The following is a 20,123-nucleotide window of genomic DNA, read 5'->3' on the forward strand; positions in this document are numbered from 1 at the left end:
AGGATTGCAGGTGTGAGCCACCACGCCCAGCCTACAAGGCAGTTTTCAAAACACAACCAAATGGAAACATGAACAAAACAGACTAGTAGTTAGAACCTGGCAGAGGAAATCCAAATATGAAAAGAGTATCCAAACTCACTAGTAAAAAAACCGCCACCACCACCAACAACAAACAAAAACAAAAACAAATTGAAAATATCAGATTCCATTGCAGGTCTCTCAACTTGGCAAAAATTTTAAAGTCTGACAAAATTAGTGAAGGACAAAAAACTCTCATATACTGCTTTGGGAATGTAAATTCATATTACTACTGTGAAAATCAATTGGCAATACATATTTAGGTTAAATGTTGTGCTCCATGACCCTGTAATTCCTTCCTCTCCTATGTATGGTCTGGAAATTTTCATACACGAAACATACATACACAAAATGAGACATGTTACAAGAATGTTCGTGGAGCATTCTTAAAATAGGAAATAGTCAGCAATGGAAAATGGATACATAAGTTGAGGAACACTCACACAAAGGATTTTAAAACACTGAAAATAAACTAGAATTAACATATCATTCTGAATGAATCTCACAAAGATAAGTAAAACGCATGTTGCAAAGATACATGTACTGTGCTCCATTTTGTTACAGATTTGACATTTTATCACTCCCTCTCCGATTTAACATTTCTTACATTTGGTTTTTCTGAACATCACAATCTTAGATGTCCTGCTATATTACTGGCAAATTCTCAGTCTCTTCTGTTTTCCATCTTATTTCAGGATTTGTTAATGTTGGAAGATCACAATAATCTGCCCTTAGACATTTTCTCTTATGAATTTTCACTTTTTCTTCTTGATCACATCTTTTTTCATCGTTTTAAATACTATCTATGCACTGATGACTCCTAGACGGCCCCAGGCCTTTTCTCTGGATTCCCGATTCACATATACAACTATCTATTGCCATATCCATTTGGATATCTTATTAAATATATCAAAAACTTAACATGTCTAAAATATCTTCCTTGCTGACTTTCCAAAACCTGGCTCTGTCCTTTGTCTTCCCAACTGCAGTTAATGGCAACTTTATTTTTTCTTCCTGTCCCACTTGAAGAAATTGGACCAATTATCTTACACCTCCTGAATTTGTCAGTGTCGTTAGCCTGTTTCTCTAGCCCGTATATTTCTAGTTAATTTTAAGTCTAAGAACTTGGTCAAATTCAAGTCGTGGTTAAAACTGAACACTGAGTTAAGGTAATGACCACCTGATACCTCCATTGTCTAACTGAAGAAAGTGAGCTAGTTGGTTTAACACTGTATTCGATTTCTATTGCTGCTGTAACAAATTATCACAAACTTAGTGGTTTAAAATGACAATAATCCATTATCATACAGTTTGGAGATCAGAATTCCAAATGAATCAGCAGAGCTAAGGGTCTAGGGGAGAATATATCCCTTGTATTTGCAGCTTCTAGAAGCTGCCTGCCTTCCTTGGCTCATGAACCTGCATCACTCTGACTTCTGCTCTTGTCGTCATACCTTTTACTCCAACTCACTTAACCTTCTTCTTATAAGTCCCCTTAAGTCTGCAAAGTCTCTTTCACCATGAAAGACAACTTTCATGCTTTAAGTGCATTATTTCAATAGGAGTCAGAGATTAGGATGTGAACATCTTTTGGAGGGGAGGGAAGGCATTACACTGCCTGCCACATGCACCACACAAATGTTCATCTCTCCATCAGTCTTTCAACCAGTGGTTTTAACACCATTGTTCATCATCGCTCAAGTCAATAATTCTAATAAAGATTGAAAAATAATAATTTTTTAAAGTGAGGCTATTTCTTAAACCTAAAATTCAAGTACCACAGCAAAGGCAGAAAAAACCATGCTTAAATCTTTTCTTTTGATTTCCATTTTTTAAAGTAAAAAAGTTAAATAACAGCTTTGAATGCTGACAAATGAATTTCTTTGGTTTTCCTAATCATTCAGTCTCAATGATTTTTGCAGAATATAATTTCAACAATTGTAATACTCATCCTCTTATGCATATTGACAATTTTGGCCATTGGGAGTTCCTTTGAGCTGGCTCCTGTGTTCTTTGACATGACACTATCAATCTTTGAATCCTCTTTCATTTACAGTATAATTACATGCCCTAGGACCACCTTGTACTTTCCTTGACGCACATTTCAAATCAGCCATTTCTCCAAGGAGGGAAATAGTATTAGAGGACACAACCCTAGTGCTACAAAACATCATTGTTACTAGGGTGAAATTGCTTCTAAGCAATTTCAGTGGACACAGATATATAAATTAATGACTTTATATTTGATATACAATTTCAATATGTTTCCCTCCTTTTATTTTATTCGTGTATATATTCCAACTTACACGAAAGTATTTCTTTTTGTTGTTATATTAACATTTGTTTCATTCAACAGTATAAAGAGTATCAATATAAAAATAGCAATATTACCTTTTAAAAGTTAAACTACTATCCAATAAAGTTTTGTGTAGACATAGCCAAACTCATTCTAAAATTATTGTAGAAAGGCACAGGACCTACACTAGCTTGAATAATTTTGAAAAATAAGCATAAAGTGGGAAGAATCACTTTACTCAAAAGTAGGGCTAACTATATAGCTATAGTAATCGAAACAGCATGGTATTGGCAGAGAAACAGACACACAGATCAATGAAACAGAATAGAAAACCCAAAAATAAAGCCACACAAATATATCCAACTGATTTTTGACAAAGGTACAAAGGTAATTCAATAGAGAAAGGCTAGTCTCTTATTGGAGCGATTGGACATTCATAGGTTTAAAAAAGCACAAAGAAAGTAGACATAAACCTCACACCTTATACAAAACTAAACTCAAAATGAATCCCAGGTTTAAATTTAAAGTATAAAACTATAAAACTTTAGAAAATGAAATAAAATCTTTAGTCCTTAGGGCTACGAGTACTTACATTTGACAATAAATTACAATTTATAAAAGAAAAAAGGTATCACATCAAAATTTAAAACTTTTGCTTTCCAAAAGATCTTGTAAAAAGGATAAAAAGATTAGTTACAAACAGAAAATATTTATAAACCATATATTCAACAAAGGACTTGTAGCTAGAATATATAAAGAACTCTCAAAACTCAACCATAAGGCCGGGCACAGTGGCTCACGCCTGTGATCCCAGCACTTTGGGAGGCCAAGGCAGGCGGATCACGAGGTCAGGAAATCGAGACCATCCTGGCTAACACGGTGAAACCCCGTCTCTACTAAAAATACAAAAAAAAATTAGCCAGGTGTGGTGGCGGGCGCCTGTAGTCCCAGCTACTCAGGAGGCTGAGGCAGGAGAATGGCTTGAACCCGGGAGGCAGAGCTTGCAGTGAGCAGAGATCGCGCCACTGCACTCCAGCCTGGGTGACAGAGTGAGATTCTCTCTCAAAAACAACAAGAACAACAAAACAAAACAAAACAAAAAACTCAACAGTAAAATGCAAATAAAATAGTTGAGTTATAAAATGGGCAAAAGACATAAAGAGACATTTACTGAAGAGGATGTATAGATGGCAAATGATCACATGAAAAGTTCAATATCATTAACCATTAGGGAAGTGCACATAAAACAACAAGCTACCTACCACTACACACCTAATAGAATGGTTAAAAATTAAATAAAAATAGTGATGAATATCTAATGCTAGAAAGAATGTGAGAAACTGGATCAATCATACATTATTAGTAGGAATATAAAATGATATAGCCAGTCTGGAAATGAGTATGGCAGTTTCTTATAAAACTAAACATATTTACCATATTGCCCAGTTGTATTCCTAGTTGTATTCCTGAAATTTATTCCAGAGAAATGAAAATGTACGTCTACCCCCAAACCTGCACATGAATGTTTATATCAGCTTTGTTTGTGAATCTAAAAAATAGAAACCACTTAGGTGTCCTTAAACAGGTGAATAGGCAAACTGTGGGACATCTATACTTTGAAATACTACTCAGCAATAAAAAGGAACTATTGATAACATGAAACAGTTTAGATAAAGTTCAAGGGAATTATGCAAAGTCTTGAAGTATTTCAAAAGTTTCATTTTATAAAACTATTATTTTTTGAGACGGAGTTTCACTCTTGTTGCCCAGGCTGGAGTGCAGTGATGCAATCTTGGCTCACTGCAACCTCTGCCTCCTGGGTTCAAGCGATTCTCCTGCCTCAGGCTCCTGAGTAACTGGGATTACAGGTGAGTGTGCCACCACACCTGGCTAATTTTTGTATTTATTTTTTTTTTTTTTTAGTAGAGATGGGGTTTCACTGTGTTGGCCAGGCTGGTCTCAAACTCCTGACCTCAGATAATCCACTTGCCTTGACCTCCCAAAGTGCAGGGATTACAGGTGTGAGCCACCACGCCCGGCCCGAAATTTTACATAACATTTTTGAAAGAACAAAATCACCGGGGCCTATTGTGGGGTGGGGGGAGGGGGGAGGGATAGCGTTAGGAGATATACCTAATGTTAAATGATGAGTTAATGGGTGCAGCACACCAACATGGCACATGTATACATATGTAACAAACCTGCACGTTGTGCACATGTACCCTAAAACTTAAAGTATTTAAAAAAAAAAAAGAACAAAATCAGAGATGGAGGACAGATTTGATGTCAAGGAAGGCAAATAACTTTGACTATAAGGAAGTAGAATAATTGAATCTCGTGATGAAACTCTTCTGTATCTTGACTGTGGTGGTCACATGAATGTACACATGATAAAATCACAGAATACACACACGCATGTAAAACGGATGAAATTTGAGCAAAGTCAATAGATTGTATCAAAATCAATTTCCTGCTTGTGACATTGTTCTATAGTTAGGCAAAATATTACTGTAGAGGGAAACTACGTAAAGGAAGAATCTGTATTTCTTACAAACTGCAAGTGAATCTACAATTATCACAAAACAAGAAATTTTAAAAGACTAAACAACCAAAAAAAGTTCGATTTATCTTTACAGTTCTTTTTATTCTTAGAATGCACTGCACTAAGCATATACAGTCAAAAAATATATATTCTAAAATCAGTTGAAACAAATCTTTTGTGGATTTATATTACCAACGCAATATCTAGTTGGATTTATTTGCTCATTTGTTCCCATTTGCTTTCAATATTAGGGATTTCTTACTAAATTGGGCTGTGTTTTCTCAACAGGTAGTGTGTTTACACGATTCAAGAGTTACAATATAAAGAGACACCTAGAAAAGTCTTGTTTCCCTTACCGCCTTCTCCTTTATTCGCCCTCTCAACCCCTTGTAGGTAAATACTTTTATTTTACAAACAAATCCTGAAAGTGTTTGTTTAGCATGCAAATAATTGCCTTATCTTACTAAAGAAATCAGCATATACTATGATGCATGTTGCATGTTTTCCTCAGTATGTCTTAGAATAACAATATATTCTCTATCATAATACACAGAATATAGCTTCATTCTATTTTTTATTAATTTCAACTTTTATTTTAGATTTACGGTATACATGTGCAGGTTTGTTACCTGAGTATATTAAGTGATGCTGAGGTTTGGGTACGATTGATCCCATCACCCAGGTACTGAGGATAATATCCAATAGTTTTTCAACATTTGCTCCCCACCTCCTTCCCCCTTCTGTACTTTCCAGTGTCTATTGTTCTCATTTTTATGTCCGTGTGTACCCAACATTTTGCTCCCACTTCTGAGAACACTTGGCATTTGGTTTTCTGTTCCTGCCTTAATTCACTTAGGATTATGATCTCCAGTTGCACTCCTGTTGCTGCAAAGGACACAATTCATTCTTTACGTGGCCGTGCATCATTCTTTTTAAAAACTATTATATTCCACTGCATGGATGTACCACAGGTTACTTAATTAGGTCTCTTTTGCTGGACACTCAGCTGTCAAGTAATACCACATAACCTAGTACACATGAAATTTCTTATTCAAGTATATCTGTATAATGTATTTACAGAACTTTGATTGTTAGGTTTAAGGATTAAAGAATTTGTAATGTTCTTAGATAGTGCCAAATTTTCCTTCATAGGTATTGTACCATTTTGTACTCTTTCCAGAAATAACAAGTGTCTCTCCAATAGAATTTTCAAACTTCTGTATTTTCCCCAATTTGATGGTTAGAAAATGGCTATTACCAGTTACTTTTCATTCATTTTATTGAGAGAAGTTGAATATCTTTTCAAATACTTAAATGCCATTCATAAACTTTCTGTGATTTGTCTTTTATGACTTTTGTTCTTTTTTTGGTTGGTTTTTTCTTTCTCTTCTCAATTTCTAAGAGTCACAAATATGTATATGTAGATATATATAATTTACATATTACATATTTCAAACATACTATACAAAATATGATTATGTGTTTGCTATATATATACTTATGTTTAATATATGTATGAATACATTGTGTGACATATATATTTATGTTACATATTATATATTCATAATATATTTGAAAATCCTATAAATTGAAGCTTATATATTGATATATATGTTTATTCCTTTGTAACATGACTTGCAAAAAGATTCACACTCTATTGATTTTTGTCTTTATCTTGATTTTTGCCATGTAAAATTTGACTATATAAAATTATCAATATTTTATGTATTCTGGGTTTTGGATATAGGTCTTCATCTTAAGATTTGGTTTTATTTATTTTTGAGACATTGTTTCATTCTGTTGCTCAGACTGTAGTGCAGTGGTATGATCATGGCTTACTGTAGCCTCAACCTCCTGGGTTTGGGCAATCCTCCCACCTCAGCCTCCTGAGTAGCTAGGACAACAGGTGTGTGCTACCACGCCCAGCTGATTTTTCGTATTTTTTTGTACAGATGAAGTCTCCTTTTGTGAACAAAGCTGGTTTCACACTCCTGGGCTCAGGCAATCCTCCTGCTTTGGCCTCCCAAAGTGCTAGGATTAGAGGTGTGAGCCACCACAGCAGGCTTGGTTTTGTTATTTAGATTTTTGGTCGGTTTTAACTAGTCTTGATGTATGACGTTAGGTATCAGTCCAATCTCATCATTTTCCAAGTGGTTATCCAGGTATCTCTGCATCATTTAAGTTCCATCTTTGCTTTTTAGATTTGAGATACTACTTTTATCAGATACTAAATGTTCATGTGTATTTTTCCATTTATTAATCTGCTAACTTAATTATACTCTAAGGTTTCACTGCACATCTTAATATCCAATAGAACTTAATCACACATACTTTTTTTTACTCCAGTGTTTTCATGATTGTTCCTCCTAGTTCAGATGCATTTAAAGTTACCTTATGTGGCCAGGCACAGTGGCTCAGAGGCCTATAATCCCAGTATTTTGGGGAGAACAAGATGGGAGGATCACTTAAGCCCAGGAGTTTGAGACCAGCCTGGGTAACAAAGCAAGACCCCATTTCTAAAAAAAAAAAAAAAAAAAAAATTAGCCAGGCATAGTAGCATGCACCTGTAGTCCAAACTACTCAGGAGACTGAGATGGGAGGATGGCTTGAGCCCAGGGATTTGAGGCCATAGGAAGCTATGATCATACCACTGTACTCCAGCCTGGATGACAGAAGGAGACCCTGTCTCATTAAAAAAAAAAAAAAAAAAAGGAAAAAGAAAAGGTAAAAAAAAATCGTATTTAGTTCAGTTCAGCAAAGAGGGGCAGGAATGAAGAGTTGGCATTTTTTTCTCTGAAATCTCATTAATTTATAAATGAATTTAGGGAGAATTGACATATTGACAATCTTCATATCTAAAAACATTGTACATTCTTCCACTTTATAGTTTATTTTTGTGTCGCAAAGACAAGAATCAACTAAAAAAATCTATGTGTTTTACTATTTCTGTTGCTTTTATAAATGGGTTCTGTCTTCCATTTTATATGAAAGATTCTTCCCCTCTATTTACATATGTTTTTCTCACTGACATGTTCTCCAGAGCATATAACAAACACCATGGACATGTATAGTAGGTGCTCAATAAGTGTTTGTTAAATGAATGAATAAAAAGATTTGTTCTGTGTATTTGAGGGATATATACAAGTACTGTGAAAATAAAAGGAATATCTAAATGCCAAGTTAATATATGAATTTGAAATGAACTCCATGTGCATAAATTCTGCCATTTGTATTCATATATTAGCGAACTTACATAAAACCTGTAATTTATATAACCTATAAAAAGGGTACTAAAGGTAAAGAGAATATTTTCTCATATCTTTCACGAGCTTCTTAGTTCTACTATCACGGCCATTTCATGGGCACTAAGATGAGCCCCGTGTTTGGTTTGATGTTCTGCTGTTTTGAAATTCTTAATTTTTGACAAGAAGACCCATAAATTATGTGGTCAATCCTGAGGATATGAAGTATAAACAGACCAAAGAAAATTTTAGGCATAATAGAGTCAGTTTAAATAAGAGGTAGAGGCAGCCAAGACAAGGCCACTCCTAGATACCACCACACGGTTGCCCCTCTACTCAGATCCTGTTAAAAAGAGGCTTAGACCAAGCCCTACTTTTTCAAAGTATATCCTCTACCCCGTTTCTCTTTCTAACTACTCTCAGCCTTTGAAACACAGCTAAAATAACATCAATTCTGTAAAATCAGGTCTCCTAATAGTTCCCACTATACTTTGTTCAGAATTTTGAATATTCACCACATAATTTTCAAGTATATCTTTTTATACATCTCTCTGGGCAAATTTTGGTGTTGGAATTATAGAGATCTTGGTTGAAATCCCAGCTCACTACTTTAAGTCTCTGGGTTTTTATCCATAGAATCAAGTTAGTAAATACCCACCTTCTTAGAGTTGTTTAGAGAATAAAATAAGAATATGCGTGATTTCAAGAAAGCATGTTCTACCCATTGTGTTGGTTCCCAGATAATAATTCCCCTAAGCTCCCTTTCTCTAGGAAAAAAAATTATGTTGTATTGGCCTTTATATTCTTAGGACAGAGCAAAATATCTGACCTATGGGAGTTCAAATGTTTATGGAATGCCCAAATGTATGAATGATCTAGTCTCATGCATCAGAGACATAGAATGACCTCTGGCTCCCCAATCTGAAGCTTTTCCCTGGTTGGAATTGCACTGTCTCATGGGTCTTTGGCTCCCAGAAGTAATAAACCATGCTTTACTTGACTGGTCTCGATAGCCAAAGTGTTCGCAGCTCTAATGCTGCCTAATTTCATTTTTATTCAGCAATTCTTCTCAGAGGCTTTCCCAGAAGACCATGAATAAACTATTCCAGGTGCCTCTCCTTCTCCATCCATTGACCTGGCCAAGTACAGAGACCTCCGCTGCTGGGATTTCAGCAAGAACCAAGTCATCACTTGAAAAGCTATTTGCTCTGAAATAAACCACAACTTTGTGTGCAAATGGAAGATGCTGTTTCTCTAAACTTTAATCATTTAGCTTCCAATAGCATTTACAAAGTCTATCAATCACAGTCACAAATTAAGCTGCACTTTTAAAGTAACCCAAGGAATGTTAAACAAGCAAGCTGGCCTTCTGCGGTCACTTTTTCCCTTGGAATAATTGCACATTTGAGACACAGCATGAAAGGACTAAAATTCAAGGCAAAGGATTTGAGCAGAGGATCGCTGTGGAATAGTAGTATAAGATCACTAAGATACATTTATATTTGATACATTATTAAGTTTTGAAACTTTGAAGGGTAATCTATTAAAGAAGTAAAATCTTAAGTTGAACTTAGTGGAGAAGGGAACACGGTCAGGAGGAAGGCAAAGAGAAGCAGAGAGTCTGGAGAAGTAATAAAAAAGAAGTAGGATGGGCAACAATTTCCAGGAAGAATTAAAGAGGAAATGTGGCTCAATTATCACAATTCCCTGAGAAGAAGTCTTCATCATAGAAGGAGGGGAAGAAAAGGTTAAATATACACAGGAGTGGGTTGGGCCAACCCATCTGCTGAGTCTGACAGCGTATAAAAGTGGCTTGTTCCAGCATTGCATCAACATTATTGTGTGGGAAAGTGAGAGTTGGAGTGTGGTAGAGGCATTATTAATCACCTGCTTAGACCTACTTCTCAAAATTGTTGCTTGGAAATTATCTCTTACCCAAATAGAGATACAATGGAGGCAACGGTAGCAGTGACTCAGGAATGGCCACTGAACAGAATGTGTATAAGTTCCTCAAGATAGTAGTTAGGCAGAGAGCCAGGCACAGCCACCCAGCTAGCCAAAAAGGAATAGAGGGAAGAGAGTGGCTGTGAAACATTCCTGGAGCCACTTTCCAGCCTTTGAAAATTAGGGGAAGGAAAGAAAAAAATCAAAGGAGTTTTACACATGATGCTACCATTTTCCATTCTCACTACATTCCTAGGCCAGTGATCTACTAAACTATCAATGAAAGTCAGTATTTTAAGAATTCTCTGTAAATTTCTAGATATACAATCATGTCATCTGCAAACAGGGGCAATTTGACTTCCTCTTTTCCTAATTGAATACCCTTTATTTCCTACTCCTGCCTAATTGCCCTGGCCAGAACTTGCAACACTAGGCTGAACAGGAGTGGTGAGAGAGGGCATCCCTGTCTTGTGCCAGTTTTCAAAGGGAATGCTTCCAGTTTTTGCCCATTCAGTATGATATTGGCTGTGGGTTTGTCATAGATAGCTCTTATTATTTTGAGATACGTCCCATCAATACCTAATTTATTGAGAGTTTTTAGCATGAAGGGTTGTTGAATTTTGTCAAAGGCGTTTTCTGCATCTGTTGAGATAATCATGTGCTTTTTGTCTTTGGTTCTGTTTATATGCTGGATTATGTTTATTGATTTTTGTATATTGAATCAGCCTTGCATCCCAGGGATGAAGCCCACCTGATCATGGTGGATAAGCTTTTTGATGTGCTGCTGGATTCGGTTTGCCAGTATTTTATTGTCTCAGCCCAAAATCTCCTTAAGCTGATAAGCAACTTCAGCAAAGTCTCAGGATACAATATCAATGTACAAAAATCACAAGCATTCTTATACACCAATAACAGACAAACAGAGAGCCAAATCATGAGTGAACTCCCATTCACAACTGCTTCAAAGAGAATAAAATACTTAGGAATCCAACCTACAAGGGATATGAAGGACCTCTTCAAGGAGAACTACAAACCACTGCTCAATGAAATAAAAGAGGATACAAAGAAATGGAAGAACATCCCATGCTCATGGGTAGGAAGAATCAATATCATGAAAATGGCCATACTGCCCAAGGTAATTTGTAGATTCAATGCCATCCCCATCAAGCTACCAATGACTTTCTTCACACAATTGGAAAAAACTACCTTAAAGTTCATATGGAACCAAAAAAGAGCCCGCATCACCAAGTCAATCCTAAGCCAAAAGAACAAAGCTGGAGCCATCACGCTACCTGACTTCAAACTATACTACAAGACTACAGTAACCAAAACAGCATGGTACTGGTACCAAAACAGAGATATAGATCAATGGAACAGAACAGAGCCCTCAGAAATAACGCCGCATATCTACAACTATCTGATCTTTGACAAACCTGAGAAAAACAACCAATGGGGAAAGGATTCCCTGTTTAATAAATGGTGCTGGGAAAACTGGCTAGCCATATGTAGAAAGCTGAAACTGGATCCCTTCCTTAAACCTTATACAAAAATTAATTAAAGATGGATTAAAGACTTAAATGTTAGACCTAAAACCATAAAAATCCTAGAAGAAAACCTAGGCATTACCATTCAGGACATAGGCATGGGCAAGGACTTCATGTCTAAAACACCAAAAGCAATGGCAACAAAAGCCAAAATTGACAAATGGGATCTAATTAAACTAAAGAGCTTCTGCACAGCAAAAGAAACTACCATCAGAGTGAACAGGCAACCTACAAAATGGGAGAAAATTTTCACAACCTACTCATCTGACAAAGGGCTAATATCCAGAATCTACAATGAACTCAAACAAATTTACAAGAAAAAAACAAACAACCCCATCAAAAAGTGGGCAAAGGATATGAACAGACACTTCTCAAAAGAAGACATTCATGCAGCCAAAAAACACATGAAAAAATGCTCACCATCACTGGCCATCAGAGAAATGCAAATCAAAACCACAATGAGATACCATCTCACACCAGTTAGAATGGCAATCATTAAAAAGTCAGGAAACAACAGGTGCTGGAGAGGATGTGGAGAAATAGGAACACTTTTACACTGTTGGTGGGACTGTAAACTAGTTGAATCATTGTGGAAGTCAGTGTGGCGATTCCTCAGGGATCTAGAACTAGAAATATCATTTGACCCAGCCATCCCATTACTGGGTGTATACCCAAAGGACTATAAATCTTGCTGCTATAAAGACACATGCACATGTATGTTTATTGCGGCACTATTCACAATAGCAAAGACATGGAACCAACACAAATGTCCAACAATGATAGACTGGATTAAGAAAATGTGGCACACATACACCATGGAATACTATGCAGCCAGAAAAAATGATGAGTTCATGTCCTTTGTAGGGACATGGATGAAATTGGAAATCATCATTCTCAGTAAACTATCACAAGAACAAAAAACCAAACACCGCACGTTCTCACTCATAGGTGGGAATTGAACAATAGGAACACATGGACACAGGAAGGGGAATATCACACTCTGGGGACTGTTGTGGGGTGGGGGGAGGGGGGAGGGGGGAGGGGGGAGGGATAGCTTTAGGAGATATACCTAATGCTAAATGACGAATTAATGGGTGCAGCACACCAGCATGGCACAAGTATACATATGTAACTAACCTGCACATTGTGCACATGTACCCTAAAACATGAAGTATAATAAAATAAAATAAAATAAAAGAATTCTCTGTAATTTTGCAGCATGAGTAGATAATTTCCTAATTGGTGGCAAGTGGATCTGAGTTTGAATTACACTTCTGCCATTTACTGGCTATGTGGCGATGGCCAAATGACTTAAGGTTCTAAAGGATCCATTCCCTGTTTATAATAGGGGAATAACAACACTGATTCACTGTATTGTTGGGACAATTAATTCTTCAGAAAAAGAATATCTGACACATGATAAAAACTCACTACATGTTATAGGTCTTGTACCACATTCTTTAAATTCTTTCATGATTAAAAAAAGTCTTAGTCTTTTTTGCCTTAAAAAAATGAACTTTGGGCTCAACGTTAAAATAAATAAAGACTGAATATTTAAAAGTTAATATAATAAAGACTAGAATATTAAGGTACCTAAGCAAGAAAATAAAACAATATTGAAATCTATCACAGTCAGAATGCTATGGACAAGAAGTCTCAGACAGATTGTTGGTAATTATTTCCTCTGTCAACTTCAGAGGTAGAGTTGAGTAGGGACGAATTTGAATGATACAAAATTTTATTTCGGGTCCTCCAAAGAATTATAAGTTTGAATAGTTTTAACATCAATTCAGAATATTTCTGCATGAAATTCTGCTTTACATTTCATTAAATAAGTGAGGAAAGATATTTGGACAGGGTCTTGAACACAAGGCCAAGGAACTCTAATTTTAGTTGATAGAATACAAGAACCAGCAAAGACTTTTAATAAAATTATTAAAAGTATACTTTATGATATTATTGAGAGTATAGAGAGTATATATATTGAAGAGAAAATTTGCTTTACTCAAAAACAGCATTCAGTTGGCACAAAATATATGAACCAAGGCATAGGACAGGTTGGAAGGACAGAGGCAGATTGAATGTCATCACAATGAGATAATCTTTCAAGAGCAAAGAGGTCAAAGATGAAGCTAATTTCTTAAGAACAATAAAGATTTTGAACAGCCTCTGTGGAGTGGTGTTATAAAGATCCAACAATATAGCAATAGAGAAGTGATAATCTGTAACAAAGGACCAGTTTGTAGGAACTCACTCTGCACAATTAGGACTTCTCCAAGCAATAGTCAACTGATATACAGCGGGTAAGTAGGGCAATTGAGCATTGAACAATCAAGATAGAAACAACATAAAATCAAGAGTATGAAGAGCCTGTAAATAGTTGCAAGGGAAATGTTGAAACTACCTTAATGTTATACTATAATTATTAATGTTCATGAATAAAAAAATTGAATACCTTTTCTCTTAAAATAACTTTGGTGTAGGAAGAACATAAAAATGATATGTAGTTTTAAGGGGTTCTTTATTTAAATAACAAGAAGTATGATGTCTATGCTAAGAATATTATGATTCTTTATTTAAATAAAGCATGACGGGTAGAGAAACAAAAGAACACCCACCAAAAATCCTGAAGCTTTATTGAATTTTTCTCCTAAAGCTTACAGAGGACATAGTAATTATCCTGTGAAATTCCCTGCTTTGGTGTAGAGATAGTAAGACTAATGTGGCTCAAGGTAGTATTGGGATATACCACCTTGTAAAATAAAGACTAGAGTAGGGATTGTAAGGAGAGGAGGAGAGTAGCATTTATTGAAAATCTACTGTCTTCAAAAGTTCTAAAGTGCTTCATATTTGCATTTTTATCTTTCACATGTTGACCCTTTGCAGTAGGTATTATTAACCCCACTCTAGAAATGAGAAAACTAATGTTCAATGAGGTAAATTAACTGACTAAAGTCACTCAGCTGGTGGATAGCAAAAGAGCCAGAGTTATAACCCAGATGTGTTTATATGGAGCCAAACTCCATATTCTTTCCACGATGATATTCAATCCCATGTGAATATTGCCTTGTGGAAAATGATGGAAAAGAGATCAATATGACCATTGTCATTTTCAATATACTGTATTTAAAACAAATCTTAACATGCTTTCCTCTCTAGCTTACAACAGAACTATAACAGATAAGTGACTAAAAATAGCTTCTCTTTTCAAATGTGTCATTTTTATCCTTATATGGATTGTATGTTAAAGATATACCAAACTGTGCAATAACAAGTTTTTCTGAGATGTCCAGCCCAATAACCTATTACCTTTCTAATGTTTATTTTTAAAGTAATAAAGAAACTCTAAAATCAAGAAAACCACTTATGGGTTGTTTTGGCATGGGGTGGTTAAATGCATTCTTATTTTTGTTGCTAAAAAATAAATTTAAAATTCCAAATGCATAGCTCTGTGTAGGATGTATAATCGAGTACATTAGTGAAAATTTCAGCAACACTGTGCCAAAGTTATTTTTACAGAATTACTGAATTTATATAAAATGATGTCAATATAAATAAGTTTGACCAGTGGAATTAAAAAACGCTTCATGTAGAGAAATGGCTGGACTATTTATATACAATATACAACTACTCCTTCACAATTTTTTAAATTCTTATAAAAACTAATTTATGTCATTTAGTTTTCTACATTTTACTTTTTCATTAGACAGGGAAGTTTCAACCCAACATGTTATTTGCAAAGAAAATAATTAGGCTTGTGTAGAACACTATTATGTTTCTTAAAAGGTTTTTTGTCCTTTTAGAGAAGAAAATAACATTTTCTTGTAACGTTCTTTTAAATTCACTGAAAAAGAAGATCTATCCTGAAATTTAAACACTAAGTCATCCTTAAGAAAATGCTTGTCTGATTTAATAACAATGATTAGGAAATTATTCAGTCTCCAGTATTTTTGAAATGTTGGCCTTTTACCTATATTTTAATGCCGTACTTTAATTCTGTTAATAAATTATATTAACAAAAGCTTTAGAAAATACCTAAAATATAGAACATGTTATTAGATTTTGTTCCTCTGCTTTCAGATATTTGGGACAGGGGATCATAATAGCTCATTAAATCTACTTACTTATCTGAGAAGTAAAATTCCTGTGGAAGTTATCTTTACCTAAGAGCAAATATATTCAAGTCACAGGGAATTTGGTCCTCTTATTCTGTAGGTATGATTGTTAAAATGAGCCAACCCTCTATAAGGGCAAGTAACGACAGCTCTCAAGTTTTTATATATGTCTTCCACTTTTGACCCAGTAATTATACTCCTAGGAATTTAGCCTATAGAGATGCACACAAGCACTTAAAATATATGTGAAAGACAATTATAATTGTAAAAGTCTAATTGAATAGCAGTTATAGATTGAATAAATTGTGTTTGAACAATTAAATGCTGTGAATCCTTTAAAAGGTGAAGCTAGAACTATATGTATTGACATGAACCGAAGTATGCAACATATTGTTGAGTGAAAGAAGCAAGTTGCAGAGTAGCATGTATATTGCAGTCCTACGTATGTTTTATTACATAGTCTGGAAAATACAGTTCAAATTTTTAGTAGAGGCTATCTCTGTTTCCCACCTGCAATTTCACTGTGAATTTTTTCCATTTACATACTTCTATATTGCACTAGTTACAACAGTACATATTGCTTTTTTTTTTTTATTTTTAATGTTTTTGAGACAGAGTCTCGCTCTGTCGCCCAGGCTGGAGTGCAGTGGCGTGATCTCGGCTCACTGCAAGCTCCGCCTCCTGGGTTCACGCCATTCTCCTGCCTCAGCCTCCCGAGTAGCTGGGACCACAGACGCCAGCCACTACACCCGGCTAATTTTTTGTATTTTTAGTAGAGACGGGGTTTCACCGTGTTAGCCAGGATGGTCTTGATCTCCTGACCACGTGATCTGCCCCAGCTCAGCTTCCCAAAGTTGCTTTTATTTTTTAAACCACCCCTATTTAATTCAATTACTTTTAAAGGAGGCAATCTACTGCAATAAAATCTATCACTGTTATTGTGGATCTAAAATACCTTAAGGAAAAAAATCTCATAAGTTGTCTTATGATTTCATTTTGTGTCTCAATTCCCAAGGCCTCCAATATGTAATCCTTCTGCCAGCTGCAGCATCTTTGTTTGGGAGTTGGATAGTTCCTATGGCGGTCTCTGGTTAAGGTCCTGGCTATTGCTGCATTAGTTCCTGCCTGTTTCAAACCTCCTTCTCCCATATCCTCAGAGTTTACATGAGCTCTCCAACATCCTTTACCAAATTCTTTTTAGTCCTGCTGAGTTTCTGTTGCTTGCACCTAAAAACCTACTACACTTTGTCTTCAGAAGCAGCATGATGGTAAAAAAAAAAAAATAATTCTCTAATTCCTCTCATCTCTCCTCAGATTCTGAAAAGAGATGCCCCAATCAACAAAAAAGATAATTACGATTGTTTTCAAAGGTTTTGCTTGGAGATGCTTAATTCTATTGCTATTCTTCCTGCCCATCTTAACACAGCTCGAGTTCCCAGAGAAGAGAAATAATTAGCTATAGTATTCTACTCTAAAGGACTTTGCTGCTATACTCACCTCTATTTCCCACAGAAACTCTACTACTTAAGCAACACCTCTAGGTCACCGAGGTCTCAGGGAAGTCACGGGTTGAAATTAGAATGTTGCTGCTTAGAGACTGTCTTAGTATCTCATTCATTTTACATGTAAGCAACACTCTATTCCACATCCATATTAAGTAAGTTTCACCAAATTTATTCTTCCTTAACCTGTTACTATTCCTTAAGTATAACACAGATCACTGTATTACAATAAAACTCCAAATGCCAACCACCATTCAACTAAACATTTTCTTGATACTTCTTTCCTAAAAATGTTCTTCTTCTACAACTTCTCTTTTATGCTCCCTTAGGTTCTCATATCATTCTTCTTAGACATGGAAGGAAAAGCAACCAATTAAAAATATAAAACCAAAAAGGAAATATTTACATTCATTCAGATATTTATTGAATACCTACCATGTGTCATTCTTCTAGATGGTTAGTGGACATCAGTGAGGAAAAGGCTATTTGTCTCAATAGTCTATATAAAATACTCCCCAAACTATTTAACTTTATTTTTCTCTAATTTTTACTCTGCATCTATCCAAGACCCCAAGATTTCTATCATGGTACAAAAATAGCTGCTGACAAATATTGAGGACCTGCCACTTTTCAGATACTAGGTTAGATATTTTGCTAATATCCAAATCATTGGGAAAACTTCCTGAAAGACAATAGGTAACATTTACTATTTGTTTTACAGGTGAAGAAAGGGGGACAAGAGACATTGATTTTTTCAGCGCAACTCCACTGTTGGTGAAAAAACCTTCCAGAGAATTTAATAGATTGCTGGTTTTCCTAATAAATATGCCCTTCTGGAAATATTTAAGTTATAGGCAGGCATGCTTATGAAGACTTCCCCATGACCTTAATACAAATTTTTCAGAATATAAATATAATTGGAATTAAAATACATCTATTATAGTAATGATATGTAAAACACTGCCTGTTTTTTCCATGCATGTATCTTAATACCTTTAAGGTATCCATTCAGCATTGCCTCAAGAAAGGGAGGATATCAAGGTTAGAAGAAGAAAAAAAATGCTCCATTTCTTGGTTTTAACGTTTTAAACAAGAAATCTAATTTTAAGACTGACATTTAGGGAAAATTTTTTGATAAGCCAAGTCCTGTAGACTGATTATTTGTGCTCCCTCTCAATATTCGTATGATGAAATCCTAACCCCCAAGGTGATGGTATTATAAGGTGCAACCTTTGGCAGGTGATTGGGTCATGGTTCTTTAAGAGAAAGCCCATCCACATTCCCTAGACTACAATAACACAAAGAAGAACAGAGATGATTGAAATTGGTGTTAGTAGCAGAAAAGTCCTGAGAGATGCAAGCCCATAGCACAGACCCAGAAAAGGTACAGGGGACTAGCTTAACCTGAGCTATACTTTTAAGCAGGGTGAGAATGTTCCCACAGAGAAAGGTGGCAGGCAGAGAGGGCATTATGGATTGCAACTACAGTAGACAACAATGACAGGACAATAGCAAGGCCATAGATACACAAAAGCAAAGGCAGATATACAAAAGCAAAAGCAAAACCAAAAAAAAAAAGAAAAGAAAAAAAGCAAGGCCAGAGATATACAAATAGTATGTCAAGACACTTACATACTATTAAGTGAATGTCATGACTGGCCAATTGTGCATATCAGAAAGAAGCAGGAAAGGAAAGAAATGGATGCCTCCTCCCCACTAACATTGCAGGACCAGTTCCCTGCTAAATCAACCCCAAGGTTGGGGAGCATTGCAGAAATCTTGAATGTGCTTGACTTATAAACCTGAAATGACTGAGCAGTAACTGACTGATTTCATTTACACCCCAAAAGATGAAAACTCGTTAATATAACATGACTGTTCTTATCCAGAAGAGACCAGACTAATTTTTCTGTTTTTGGGAAGGCAAAAATGAAGATTCAGAGTAGAAATTAATTTCAGCTATGGGAAAATAAACTTACAATTTTGCCAAGCAAGATTTTCACGTAAATATCAAGCCCACAACATTTAGAATCATGTAGACACTGAAACATCAGATTCTACTTGATTCCAAGTCTGTTCATTTCCATCACAACCCCCCATGGCAATTAGATTGTGTCATAATCATCATCCCTTTCTCTGTTACATACTATTCATCACAGGGATCCAAAATTCTTGAACTGTGTTCTGTACTCCCTGAGTTTCTTGAAATTTGTTGACAAGTCCCAGTCTAAGTGGAAGAAAAAAAAAAGGGACAAATCAAAGTGTATTTCCTTTGAAAAATCCCAGTTTTCCCTCCTGTAGTACATTTTTTAAATACATAAAATGGAGATGGAGTCTCAATATGTTGCCCAAGCCAAGTCTTGAACGCTTGGACTCAAGCAATCCTCCCACCTTGGCCTTCCAAAGTGTTGGGATTACAGGCATGAGCCACCACTCTTGGCCTCTTCCTGTACTACTTTTAATTGTTTGGTAAAGAATCACTTCCAATCCTTCCTTCAGTCTGTCTTACCAGTGAATTCACTGGCCAACCTCTTAGGTCCCACCCCCATGATCCCTGTATTATACAGCATATTTGCTAATGGCAGAAACAAACTGGATTTCAGGGTCAAATAACTTTCCCATCACATGACCTAGTCAAGGTTCTCGTCCCCATCAGATCATAATAAAATTATTCAAATATCACTTACCTTTTCATTTAAAATGTCACCATTATCCATACTATGGGAATATGTATATAAATCCATGAAGCCACAAATATTGTTTATCTTCTTTCCTGCTAGCCTCTCTCGATTTACTGGTCACCTCTCCACTATTTTTACTCTTCCTAAGTCAGCTTGTTTCCCTCCATAGGGTATAATTT

At 35.7% G+C, this 20,123-nt stretch overlaps 1 long non-coding RNA gene across 1 annotated transcript in view; it reads right to left on the reverse strand.

Annotated features, from left to right (window-relative positions):
• The window catches only part of LOC129532135 (uncharacterized), a 101,834-nt gene extending 82,533 nt beyond the window's left edge, over positions 1 to 19,301 (reverse strand). The window contains exon 1 of the long non-coding RNA XR_008677763.2: positions 19,243 to 19,301. This is a non-coding gene — a long non-coding RNA (uncharacterized lncRNA). The remainder of the gene's footprint in view (positions 1 to 19,242) is intronic.
• Between the last annotated feature and the right edge of the window lie 822 nt (positions 19,302 to 20,123).

This window comes from Gorilla gorilla, chromosome 11, assembly GCF_029281585.2.
Source record: "Gorilla gorilla gorilla isolate KB3781 chromosome 11, NHGRI_mGorGor1-v2.1_pri, whole genome shotgun sequence".
In the NCBI taxonomy this organism is placed as follows: Eukaryota; Metazoa; Chordata; class Mammalia; order Primates; family Hominidae; genus Gorilla; species Gorilla gorilla.